A 14,204-nucleotide genomic window follows, 5' to 3' on the forward strand; every position below is an offset into this window, starting at 1 on the left:
TGTTTGTTAAACATAGAAAATACATTTAAAACACTATATCAGCAATAGAGAAAGTCAGTATAACAAGGTTTAACAGTAGATCCTGTACATAGCCATAGGAAATGGCGTAGATGGCTTGGAGGTGAAAAACCACTTATTCCATAGTCAGTTTCAGTTTGTTGGATTCCAGAGGTAGGTTATGTAGCAGATTAAGATGGTAATAATGTAATGGGCTCTACATGTTACGCGCCTTGCGCTTCTTCAGGAGCATCAAAGATACTTACTAAATAAGAAACAAAATATACAATGAGATCAAACATAATACATATAAAACCTAAAAATATATTAAAAAATGTATATAACACTGCATCTGTGAGATGCTCTGGTGGAGGGAGTCTGACTGGTCACCATGAAGGACAATTGCACCAAAATTTGTGAACTATGGGAACATGTGTAACATAGTGCAAAAACTGCTTGAAGCCTCATGTTTGGGCATGGATTAGTGTAAAAAAGGTGAAAAACCAGGAAGGTGTAACAGTGTGATAAAGAGAGAAGGGCAACAGGAGGGAGGGAAAGGAAGGAAAAGAAAAAACGGAAGAGAGGGGGGGAAGTGAGAAAGGAGGGGGGGGGGATGAAAAAGGGGGGTAAAAGAAGGGGGTAGAGGGAGGGGAAGGGGGAAAAGGAGGAAGCAAAGTAGAGAAAAAAGAACAAGTAACCCATTGGCAAGAGAAAGATTGGGGGAAGAGGAGGTGAAAAAAATGCCAATCTTTCTCTTGCCAATGGGTTACTTGTTCTTTTTTTTTTTTTCTCTACCTTTCTTCCTCCTTTTCCCCCTTTCCCCTCCCTCTTCCCCCTTCTTTTTCCCCCTTTTTCATCCTCTCCCCCTCTTTCTTTCTCCCTCCCTTCCCTTTTTTTTTTCTTTTCCTTTTCCTTCCTTTCCCTCCCTTCCCCCTCCTGTTGCCCCTCTCTCTTTATCGCACTGTTACACCTTCCTGGTTTTTCACCTTTTTTACATTAATCCATGCCCAAACATGAGGCTTCAAGCATTTTTTGCACTAAGCTTGTTGAGCTTCAATTCGTACCTCGCCCTCTTACTTGGGATGTACTGCTTGATTCCCAGCCAGCCTGTGAAATGGACCAGGGATTTGTCCACAAAGATGTTCTGGTCAGGCATACCTCTTATTAAAAAAATAAATTAGGGGTGAGTTTTATACAATTTATCAAAGTCCGGGTGATTTTTAGGGTGGGGGGGGGGCACTGCGAGTTATCACTGAAATTCAGGAATCGCATGATCATGTCATAGTGGGACCTGGACATCACAGCTGAAAAAATTAACATGTGGTGGATGGAGTTGGTAGACCAATATGCATGCAGTTGATTTTTTTTTTTCTTGTGGAAGCCCCATGTTGAGCGTAAGGCCTAAAAACAGTCCAAGCTCCTCCACTGTTGGGGGTCTCCGTTCAAAAGGGTGGACATCGCATGAGTTGGGGTTGTTTTCTATATACTGATGGGCAAATAGATTTGTTTGGTCCACGATGCTTTGAAGTAACTCATCAGGAAAAAATAAATTAAAAAAAATGATTTCAGAGAAACCTTCGGTGTTGGCCTACACACCTGGGTGTGCTGTGAAAGATGGTATTGTGGCTGTCCATGTGCTAGAAGGCAGCCACAATGGGTTTGCCAAGGCATCCCAAAGATGGGTTTGGGCTCCAATTCTTTGGTTCTGGCGTGAAATTCCAGTGCTTGCAACTGGGCATCTCCTCCTGGGGTTTAGCAGCGCTTGTATGTACTGGGCCTCTCCTCCTGGGGTCTAGTGCCGTTGCCATTTACATTGGGGTGTCCGGCACTGCTGGTAGCTGCCTGGCCTTCAGACCGTCTTTTAGGAGGGACTACTTCCTCCTCCGATTTGTATGTACTGCCTTTGGGGGGGCTCGTATTGCGAACCAGAACCAGAATCCGAGCTGTACTGGTCCGGTGAGAGCTCTCTGCTGCTCTCATCGGTCAGGCTTAGCATTTGCTATGCCTCTACTGGAGTGTATACTTTTCTGAACATGGCTGTATGACAGGTGACACTGATGGGCTGCACGACAGGGACTAATGGGCTGCACGTCAGGTAGAAATTGGCTGCATGACAGGTACTCCTGATGGGCTCATGGGACAGGTACTTATGTTGGGATGACAGGTACTCCTCCTGACGAGCTCAGACGGGTGCTCCTGACGAGCTCAGATGGGTACTCTGAGCTCTCTGATTAAATGATGACAGGTCCTCTTTATTCGGGTGGGGCAATCTGGGCACAGTAGTAATAGCACACGGTAATCTGTATCTGTAACTCACTGTTCCGCAATCTCCTCCTCACATTGGATCAGTGTGAGGAGGAGAACCCAGTAACAGCGGTTACTCCTGGTATGTTTACACTTGTGACCAGCTGTAATTGGACACAGCCGGTCACGTAGTAAAGAGCCAATTTCATTGGAATCTCAAGTTTCGCGGCAGAAAGAACAGTATATATAATATAAAAGTGCATGCAGGGCACTGGACAAAGCACTAGGGACAAAAGGGAGGTGGAATGATTTGATACAGTAATGTAATCTCACATATTACAGTGTACTGTATGTGTTATATATTTTTCACTTTTTTGAATTTGCCGATGGGCTCCGTCCTGCCAGCGGACACAGCAGGGAGATATCGCAGGATCCTGGGGACAAGGTAAGTAACTTTACCAGGATACTGCGATGCAATCCCGACCGAGTGTGGCTTTTGGTAATGAAAATTCCCCCCGAGCCACACTCAGGAATACCGCTAGGGGGGTTAAGCATTGCATTGTGGCATGTGTAATGTGCTGCTGAATTAGAAATGTTTTTCAAATGTTTGGGGTTTCCGGAATAAAACAGAGGCACCTTTTTAGGCAGAACTGTATAATCTGCTTTTTTGCCCCTAAGCAAATAAATCATACTTTTCAGTGTGCTCTTCTCGAGATATGTGAGGTTCACACTCCCCCCCCCCCCCCCTCATTGCTGCTACCATCTTCTCCCTGGTTTAGAGGATTGAATTCTTTTGTCTTCAGCCACTGGTTGGCAATGGATAAAGTAACTCCTGCCCAAGAGTAATGCCGGCCATATAAGGATTGTTCAGTAGGGACAGGCTGAGATTCAATAAATGTGATCGGATTTTCAGATTTTTTTATATTTGGTTACTACCGGCAGCTGTAGCCACTAGCAGCAATGTGTTCTGCCGGCCTGGAAGGCTTCCTGCAACCTCCACAGGCAGAACACAATTTCACTGTGGGAGGCATTCCCCCATCAACACTGACTGAAAATCGAGTCGCTTTACTCTCAACTTCTAAGAGATGTTGGAATTGTACATTGCACTGCTCGTGGGCTGTACAAAGTGTATGGTGCTGCAGAACCACTGCAAATATAAGACCTGACTTTCTGTGCATTTAACTCTTCAATCCCAACAAAAATGTAAGATTTTTAATTTTCCACCTAGTTCGCAGGTCACACATTATCATGGGATCACAGGCCGCATACCTTTCCTCCCCCCCAAATTTACACCAAACAAAAAATGCAACATAAGGCTTGAATAATGGCTGCGGCACTTTTATTGGTATGAATGAATTACAAACAATTTAATCATCATATTTTCTTAACCACACATTGAATGATCAATTTTCAGGAAAAACCTGCTCAGTCATAGGACTCGAGCAAATATCCCCCCCAGCCAATCCTGTTGTAAACAGGATTGGCCTACCCAACAGCCGTGGCCATTTCCAAACTGGATTGAAGACCCAGATTAAATAGATCAAGTCCCACATCAGACAAATGAATGGAGTCATATCTATCCAAGCAAATGTGATGATAGGACAGGCCTTTGATAGACGGCATGAATTTTTCAAGAGACCTGTTAATCTGCCTTCTTACCTTCTCCAGAGGCTTCAACTATGGCGAGGAGAACCAAAGAAGGTGGGGAACTATCTCTGAAAAAACAAAGTACAGAATGGGGAAAAAAGTTTAAAATGTTCACGCTTGATCATAAACAATAAGTGTAGGGATTTTATACGGCCTATATCATTACCACCTGCATGGACTATAATTATCAAAGATAATTATAGTCCATGCAGGTGCGTACACAGTTGAGAAAGCTGAAAAGATAGTTGACTCCAAAGCAAACCTCCAATACCTTTCCAAAAGATTGAAACTGAATCACTGGGACGTGAAAGGTTTTCTGTATAGCAACATCGAGATGCTCTCCTACGTGCTCAGAAAACAAAAGAATGGACAATAATCCACACAACCATGTTTGAACCTCCCTCTCTGCTTGAGGAAGAAGCTGATGAAAACGTGAAATCTGGAAACGGGATAAAGCATCCGCGTTCAAGTTAGACTTACCAGGAGCCATATTGCGCTTTAACCAGTTGCCTACCTTCGGCTTCTTACACGTCCATAAAACCCCTTCCTCTTTACACAGGGTGTCTCCTATATGTCCTGTGGTTTCTTATCTCCCCCTGCTCCCTTCCGTGCACAGCCCTGTGAGACCTGTTGTCTGTAGAAAGATGAGCTCCCGGGGAACCAGTCAGAAGTCTTCCTCATTGAATGATCACTCTGACAGCCAATCACAGTGAGCATTCAGCCGCCTGATTGTTTTTACAGGCGACGGTAGGGTGAATGTACTCTGGTGCTTCTACCGACTCACCCATATGATTGGCGAGCCAGAGAAGGAATGCGCTGGAGGCAGAAGTTTACCATAGAGAATACTAAGGACCAGATGGTCCCCGGCAGTCTCTATGACCTACGAACCGTATGGAAGTGGTTAAACAAAGCAGCACAAAATAACATTTTTTTTGTATAATGTGAAAGAAGATGATGCGCTGAGTAAACACCTGCTTGAAAATTGTGAATACACGTGGAATGGTGCCAAACTTTGGTACTTAAAAATCTCCATAGGCAGATAAATGTTTTCAGGTTACCTGTTTAGAGTTACAGAGGAGGTCTTGGGATAGAATTGTTGCTCTCGCTTTAATATTTGCGGCTATACCTCACGTGTGGATTGAATGTCGTTAACATATGTGGGCGTGACGTGATGCTGTAGCGGTGTTTTGCGGCAGATTTAACCCCTTTTCGGCTGCTAGCGGGGGGTTAAACCGCCGGTAAAAATAGCGCCTGTGTACCGCTGATGCCTGGGGCGGCTCAGTGTGAAAGGGGTCTAAGATTCCACATCTCTCGTCCAGGCTGTAAAGCCTGAAATAAAAAAAAATAAAGAAAACAGAACGATCTCGGCTTTCCAGCCGAGTACATGGCAGTATTTACACGGGCCTCCGAGAGTCATAGAGATGACCGGGGACCATCTGTTTCTGGTAAATCTCTATGGTCAACTTCCGGAGCCGATGCATTCCTTCTCCGTCTCGCCGATCACACATGCGAGCCAGTAGAAGCATAGGAGGGTGTTTCCTCCCACCGCCTGTAAGAAGAATTCAGCGGCTGAACTGCCGCCATGATTGTTCTTACAGTGCAGTGTATCGCTGGGTGAAAGGTTGATATGTGTGGGTGCAGGCATCACCCCGCTATAATCACTGAAACGAGAGGACGTCCATGTACGCCATCCCAGTGGGAAGTCGTTAAAACCACTTGATTCACAATCAAACACAAGTTTCTAGATTGAATGGGCAATGTAGATCATTCATCTTTATATGCTTGCAGTCCTCAAATTGAGATGACCTTGTTAAAATATATATTGGTGGTCCTTTTTTCTAGTGTAAGGCCCTGTTCACACCTGTACAGTTTAGGTGCGGTGTGTTTTAAAAAAAAAAAAAAAAATCCTGCATGCTGCATCTTTGATGCACTTTCCTCGAAGCGCATGTTCTGTAGATTTCAGTGGTAATGTGCCTGAAAAGCACCAAAAACACACAGGCAAAAGAAGGGGACTGGACTATAATCAGAAAACAAAAATAAGGATATCCTTAATTTTAACGCGGATCCATAAATTGTAATCAAAACTACCCGTTTGTGGTCCTGTAAGTAAAAGTTCTAGTAAAATTCTAAGACCCCTTTCACACTGGGGCAGTTTTCAGGCACTTTAGCGCTGGAAATTAGCCTCTGCTAAGCGCCTGAAAACTGCCTCCCATTCATTCCAGTGTGACTTTTCACACTCGGGCGGTGCGCTTGAGGGATGTTCCAGAAAGTCCTGCAAGCAGCATCTTTGGGGCGGGTTGGGAGTGCTGTATTTAGTGCTCCCAGAACTGCCCATTGTAATGAATGGGTAGCGCTTTGAAAGTGACGCAAAACTGCAGTTTTTAAACTTTTTTTGGGGTTAAAAGCACCTCGCTAGTGGCCGAAAAGTGGCGCAAAAGTGCCACTTATACATCGCTAAGGCCGGCGCTTTCAGTGTGAAAGCAGCCTTAGAGGGCCACACAATTCCTCTTAGCAGCTGATGCTTGTTGGTCTGACCATTTTGCAGCACAAAAGCACATTGCAGTAAAACCTTGGATTGCGAGCATAATTCGTTCTGGAAACATGCTTGTAATCGTATATCAAAGCGAATTTCTTCTTAAATAATGTTAACTCAGATTATTTGTTCCACAACCATTTATGCATATAAAAATGACTGATGTGTTGTGCTACAGAGTATAAAAGAGAAGAGAGGCGCATAAGTGTAGTAGCAATATGGTTACATTTAATGAAGGTACAGCATTTAGCAACTCGCATGGTTGATGAATAAAACAGGTACATCTAAGTATGCCACATAGACTTGGCACCGCCACTGACATCATCCCTTCCACACTGTGCTCAAGTCTCGCTTTTTAGATCTCTCTACTACAGGGTAGTCTTCCCGGTCACGATTGCAGACTGACAGCGGTGAGAGCCAGGGGAGCATAGGATGGACTATGTTGGACAGCTTTACCCTGGATGTCTGCATACTTATATGTGCCTGTTTTAATCATCAACAACAATGCGAGTTGCTAAATGTTGTAACTTCATTAACCACTTCAGTCCCGGAACCAGGCCATTTTTTGCAATACGGCACTGCATCGCTTTAGCTGACAATTGCGTGGTTGTGTGTCGTTGTACCCAAAGAAAATTGATGTCCTTTTTTTTTTCCCCCACAAATAGAGCTTTCTTTTGGTGGTATTTGATCATGTCTGTGTTTTTTTTTATTTTTTGCGTTTTATAAACAAAAAAAGACTGACCATTTTGAAAAAACAACAAAACTATTTTTTACTTTCTTCCCAAAAAAATATATAAAAAAAAGAATTTATTTGTCAGTTTAGGCCAATATGTATTCTTCTACATATTTTTGGTAAAAAAAATTGCAATAAGCGTATATTTATTGTTTTGCACAAAAGTTATAGCGTCTACAAACTATGGGATAGATTTATAGACTTTTATTTATTTTTTTTAATTGTTTTTACTGATAATGGCGACGATCTGCGATTTCTAGCGGGATTGCGGCAGACAAATCTTACCTCAAGTGACACTTTTTTGGGGACCAGTGACATTATTACAGTGATCAGTGCTAAAAAAATGCACCGATCAATGTATAAACGACACTGGCAGGCAAGGGGTTAACACTAGGGGCGATCAGGTGTTCCTGGGTGTGTTCAAACTGTGTGGGGGATGGGCTTACTGGGACAACATGGAGATCACTGTTCCTAATCACTAGGTACAGCAGATCTCAGTATTGTCCCGTCAGAACGGGGATCCGCCTTGTTTACGGGTGGCCAGCGGACATCGCGCCTGCCAGACCCGAGGGCGCACTTCTGCAGCGAGCACGCACCCACCGTATCATGCACAGACTGATGTATAGGTACGTCGGTTTGCGCAGCCGAGCCACCATGCCACATTATTTATGCGGAAGGCAGTCGGCATGTGGTTAAATGTAATCATGTTGCTACACTTAGAGGTGCCTCTCATCTCTTTTATACTCGGTTGCTACTCGTATTGCAAGACATTGCTCGTTTGTCAAGTTAAAATCTATAAAAAAAATGTTGCTCATCTTGTAAAACACTCTCAGACCAAGTTACTCCCAATCCAATGTTTTACTGTATTTATAACAGTTTTTATTCCTATTTGCCTCTTGCTGTTTTATTCTTTGCAAACTTCAAAAACAGAATGAAAGTGGGAGGAGCTGCAAAGAGAGTCATGGGACTCTTTGTAGCCCAGTAGCTTGCTGCTTATTGTATATAAAGCAATATGCTTGTGACTTTCAAGAAAATTATCACATGACGTGGTTGATATCAAAAGGATTAGAGACTATAATGCACAATCTGTAAAAATAGCCAGATGAAACAGTAGGAGTTGATCTGAGAGTGAGAAATTGCTCATTGCCCAAGGCACCCCTAGCAACCTCCAGCTGGAACTCTGGTTGAGGAACCCAGATTTAACGTGTTAAAATATAAAAACGTTCTTGGTTCATGAGCTTTTGAGTAGCAATCTTTTAGGCAGGTAATGGGTACTATACTTTTATTATTATACAGGATTTATAAGTGCCAACAGTTTGCGCAGCACTTTACAACATGAACCAGCATTTCTCAACCACAGTGCCGTTTGGGTTCCACTCTAACCTGAATGGGGAATCTCTGATGTGCATCATCCCAAGCTCAGGTTTCCAATCAACAAGTAACATTTTTTACATTTTAGACTGAAGTGCATTGAGATGCCTACTTTTAAAGGATAAGTTCACCCTTGGAACATGTTACATGTTCCACCTGTTTTTAGGATGTAACATGTTCCAGCATCTGCGTGCCAGCCCCCCTCCGTGACAGCAGTCATGCGGGGCTCGGCCCACAGAGCCACATCATTCATTCACAGTTGCTTGTGAATGAATAGACTACAAGTACCATCAGCCATTGCAGCTAATTGCTTGTAGTTCTCAGTGAACTGCAAGGGCTTCGGTGAGCGCTCTCTTAGTTCATTGATCTTCCTGCTCTCAAATAACTGCCTGCCTGTATCGGCGGTATGGGCAGACAGCTATTCTGAGAGTCTGCAGGATTCCGGCATTGCACAGCGATCTACTGATCATGGGTGCAATGGTCTGCAGGCTTCTTAGATAAAAAAATAATAATTGCAAATTTTTGAACCTGCAAAGTAATTTATTTGTTTTCTTTTTTCAAAAGATGAACTTTCAAACGGAGGCGTTTTACGGGTGGTTTTGCGCTAAAAATAGCGCCTATAAACTGCCTCTTCTGCAGCCCTGGGGCGGTGCACTTGCAAGACAGGAAAAAGTCCTGCAAGCAGCATTTTTGGGGCTGTGCGGGAGTGGAGAATACACCACTCTTAAATCCTGGCCAGCGCTGGCAAAGCGCATCCGCAGTGGCGCTTTGTGGGTGCTTTTAACCCTTTTTCGTCTGCTAGCGGGGGTTAAAAGCACCCCGCTAGTGGGTGAAAAGCGCCGCTAAAAGAACATTAAAGTGCCGCTAAGACTCGGGCACCTTACCGTCAACACAGGCAGCGTCTCAGTGTGAAAGTGGCCTTAAAAGGTGGCTTTACTTTAAAAAAGTTCAGAAACGCTGTTATACACTAATGTTGTTTTTTTTTTGTTTTTTTGTTTTTTAGGATATTGCAAAGACGGTACTGGGGAGAATGAACAGTCTGGTAAGTCAGTAGAGTATTTCATTGTAATAAACCCTCACCAACTCAAATATTGGTCAGCCTTTTAATGTTCATTTTAAGCTGTACGATATTCACCTTTCTCCTGCCTCAGGACAAAGGTTGAATAAAATTAAGAATCTTAATTTTGCTAAAATCAGGACATTTTGGCGAAATGCATTGCAGTCAATGGGGATGGCAAAATTAAGGTGGTTTTTAAGGGTACAGTGTGCGTTAAATGGCTATGGAAACTCCTTTCAACTATCCCGGAGCTCTGTTTTTTTTCCCCCACAAAATGACCCTGTTGCCTATATACAGTTGTGCTTAAAAGTTTGCATACCCTGGCAGAAATCGTGAAATTTTGGCACTAATATTGAAAATATGACTGATCATGCAAAAAACAAAAAACTGTCTTTTATTTAGAGGTAGTGATCATATGAAACCATTTATTATCATAGTTGTTTGACTCCTTTATAAATCCTCATAATAACAGAAATCAACCAAAAGTTTACATACCCTGGAATGTTTGGTCTTGGTACAGACACACAAGGTGACACACACAGGTTAAAATGGCTACTAAGAGTTAATTTCCCACATCTGTGGCTTTTTAAATTGCAATTTGTGTGTGTATATAAATAGTCAATGAGTTTCTTAGCTCTCACGTTGATACACTGAGCAGGCTAGATACTGAGCCATGGGAGGCAGAAAATAACTGTTAAAAGACCTGTGTAACAAGGTAATTGAACTTTGTAAAGATAGAAAAGGATACAAAAAGATATCCAAAACCTTAAATATGCCAGTCAATACTGTTCAATCACTTATTAAGAAGGGGAAATTTCAGAGAACTCTTAATACCAAGCCAAGGTCAGGTAGACCAAGAAAGATTCAGCCACATCTCCCAGAAGAATTGTTTGGGGTACAAAGAAAAACCCACAGGTAACCCTCAGGAGATATGGGCGGTTCTAGAAAAAAAAGGTGTGTTTGTTTCAAGGAGCACAATTTTACTTGAACAAAAACGAGCTGCGTGATTGAGTTGCCAGAAAGAAGCCTTTATTGCGCCAATGCCACAAAAAGCCCTGTTACAATATGCCGGGCAACACTTTGACATGCATCACAGCTTCTGGCACACTGTAATCTGGAGTGAGAAGACCAAAATAGAGCTTTATGGTCACAAGCGTAAGCGCTATGTTTGGAGAGGGGTCAACAAGGCCTAGAATACCATCTGTGAAGCATGGCAGTGGGTCAATTGATAAAAGATGAATGCAGCATTTTATCAGAAAATAATGGCAAACAATTTGCATTCTTCTGCACAAAAGCTGCGCATGGGATGCTGTTGGACTTTCCAGCAAGATCTGAAACCTTAAGCCCAAGGCCAAGTCCTGACCTTAAAGCGGAATTCCACCTAAAAGTGGAACGTCCGCTTATTTGTTCCCCCCCCCCAGTGTTGCATTTGGCACCTTTCGGTGTGGAAGGGGAGAGCAGATACCTGTCTTTGAGATATCCTGTCCCTACTTCCGGGAGACTGGGCCGCGGCAAATTATGTCAGTGAGTCGGCTCCCTCCTCCCCCTTCCCCCGCCGCCAAGCCAGTAGGACAGTGCAGCAGTGACTCGCGCATGCGCAGTAGGGACCCGACGCAAAGCCGTAATGCTGCACTGCCGGGTTCCCTTACTCGCAATGATGGCGGAAGCGCCCAACAGCCGATGGAAAGATCAGCTGTGGTGCCGACATTGCTGGACTCCAGGACAGGTAAGTGTCCTATCATTAAAAATCAGCAGCTGCAGTATGTGTAGCTGCTGGCTTTTATTTTTTTGCAGGGGTCGGAAGAACTCCTCTTAATATCATTGGACCACTCTGGGGAGATCTGAAATGTGTGGTTCATGCAAGACGACCAAAGACAAATGGGCAGCTATACCACCTGCAGGAATTCGGGGCCTCATAGACAACTATTACAAAACACTGCAAGCTATCATTGATGCTAAAGGGGGCAATACACAGTCATTTAATTTTGTACTTGTTACCATGATTTGTTTTATGATTGTGCCTTTCTGTTATGACCTACAGTTACAGAATATGAATCCCATAAGAAATAAATGTTTTGCCTTCTCACTCATGTTTTTTTATGGTACATACTGTATATTACCAATTCTCCAAGGCTTTTGAGCACAACTGTATTAAAACAATTGCCTAATTGTTGTTCATATGTTGTCATACTGCTTTTTTGTTGCTTGCATATTGTCACTACTGCTTATTTGTTGCCCACGACAAATGCCTGTTTCTTTTTTTGTACTCAATTGCCTGTTTATTGCCCACTTATTATAGTAATTGCCAATTTGTTGCCTGAATGTTATTATATATGTTATATGTTGATGCCCGCATCTTGCCATGATTACCTTTTTATGGACTGTGTATTGCCGCGATTGCCTTTTTCTTACCTGTGTATTGTCTTGGTTTTCCTGCCCGCATACCATGAGTTTTGTATTGTGCATAGAGCAGTGCACATGACCGCTATTAATGTGCACTGCTTGTTCTAAAAAAAACAGAAGTGAGGGGAAATGGAGAAGTTCGGGAGCTAACAGAGAACTTTACGAGGAGACAGAAAAACACAGTAAGAGATAATTTAATAAAAAAATAATTACAGGGCCATTAAGTACTGGAAGTTTATGTATTATTTTTGGAGAATAAGGATAATGCTTAATGTCACTTTAAATTCTGCCTCTTGCACCAACTAAGACCAATCCAAAACCAAATTTTACAAAAAAAGGTAGTGGGTAAAGTTTTATGGTAGAAGAGATGTTGGATTTCTTTTCTGCTAAAAACTACTTTACCTCTTTTTTTGCAAATTTTTTCTTTTACATTGAGCCAAGCGATGTGATAATGCAACGTACATGTGGGAGTTGCATTCTCATTGGTCGCTCGATTAAGATGTGAAATGCAGAAGAATCAGAGACGATGGAATTGGTGACCAAGAGCCAAGAGCTATCATCTCTGGAGGAGGGTAAAGTCTGAGGTAAGTCTGCCTGTGCTGTGCAAACTTGCACATTATGGCAAATGTTAACACCTCTCTTTAATTTTCAGTCATGTAACTGTAATTTTAAAATCTCATTGGAACCGAGTTAAGTGTTTTACTGTAGAGACATGACTGTTCAATGCTTGTTCATGCAGATGGTGTGGGCTAGCATTTAAAGTGACACTAAGGCGCCTTTCACACGGACGGCTATTCTGCCGCAGTTAAAAGCATGTTTTTTTTCCTGTGGAGTTCAATATTCCAGGCACTGCGATCAGCTGCATTTGCACAGTGCGATTAGCTGCGGTCGCATTTGCCTGCGGTATGCCATTTCCATGGCAACCCGACAGGGTGCCCCCTCGCACTGTTTAGTATGAATCTTGAGGGGGAACTCCACTCCAAATTTTAAATAAAAAAATGGCGTGGGTTCCCAACCAGGGGCATACCAGGCTCTTCGGTCTAGTATGGATTTTAAGAGGAACCCCTACGCCGAAAAAACGGCATGGGGTCCCCCCCCAAATCCATACCAGACCCTTATCCGAGCACGCAGCCCTGCGCCCCCCCCACCCCAAAGCACCTTGTCCCCATGTTGATGAGGACAAGGGCCTCTTCCCGACAACACTGGCCGTTTGGTTGTCGGGGTCTGCGGGCGGAGGGCTTATTGGAATCCGGGTGCCCCCTTTAATAAGGGGGCCCCCAGATCCCGGCCCCCCACCCTATGTGAATGAGTATGGGGTACATGGTACCCCTACCCATTCACCTAGGGAAAAAGTGTCAATAAAAAAAAAACTACACAGATTTTTAAAGTAATTTATTAGACAGCTCTGGGGGTCTTCTTCCGGCTTCGGGGGTCTTCTTCCGGCTTCGGGGGTCTTCTTCCGGCTTCGGGGGTCTTCTTCCGGCTTCGGGGGTCTTCTTCCGGCTTCGGGGGTCCTCTTCCGACTTCGGGGGTCTTCCGGCTTCGGGGGTCTTCTTCCAACTTCGAGGGTCTTCTTCCAACTTCGGGGGTCTCTCTGGTTCTTCTCCGGGTCTTCTGCCGGGCTCTTCCGCTATCTTCTGCTCTTTTGCCGCTCTTTTGCTATAGCAGAGGAGCCCGATCTGCTGCCTTCTGCCTTCTTCCCTCTTCTCTTCTTCTGATGTTGACACGATGCTCTCTCCGGCTGGAATGCACTCTGGGCGCTCTGCTCTGACTTATATAGGCGGTGACCCCGCCCCCTTATGTTGTCACAGTCCCTGGGCATGTTGGGACTGTGACGTTTTAGGGGGCGTAGTCATCGGGTGATGACCACGCCCCCTAAAACGTCACAGTCCCAGCATGCCCAGGGACTGTGACGGCATAAGGGGGTGGGGTCACCGCCTATATAAGTCAGAGCGGAGCGCCCAGAGTGCATTCCAGCCGGAGAGACCGTCGTGTCAACATCGGAAGAAGAAAAGAGGGAAGAAGGCAGAAGGCAGCAGACCGGACTCCTCCGCTATAGCAAAAGAGCGGCAAAAGAGCAGAAGATAGCGGAGGAGCCCGGCAGAAGAACCGGAGAGACCCCCGAAGTCGGAAGAGGACCCCCGAAGCTGTCTAATAAATTACTTTAAAAATCTGTATAGTGTTTTTTTTATTGACACTTTTTCCCTAGGTGAATGGGT

The sequence above is a fragment of the Aquarana catesbeiana genome, linkage group LG09 (genome assembly GCF_042186555.1).
Source record: "Aquarana catesbeiana isolate 2022-GZ linkage group LG09, ASM4218655v1, whole genome shotgun sequence".
In the NCBI taxonomy this organism is placed as follows: domain Eukaryota; kingdom Metazoa; phylum Chordata; class Amphibia; order Anura; family Ranidae; genus Aquarana; species Aquarana catesbeiana.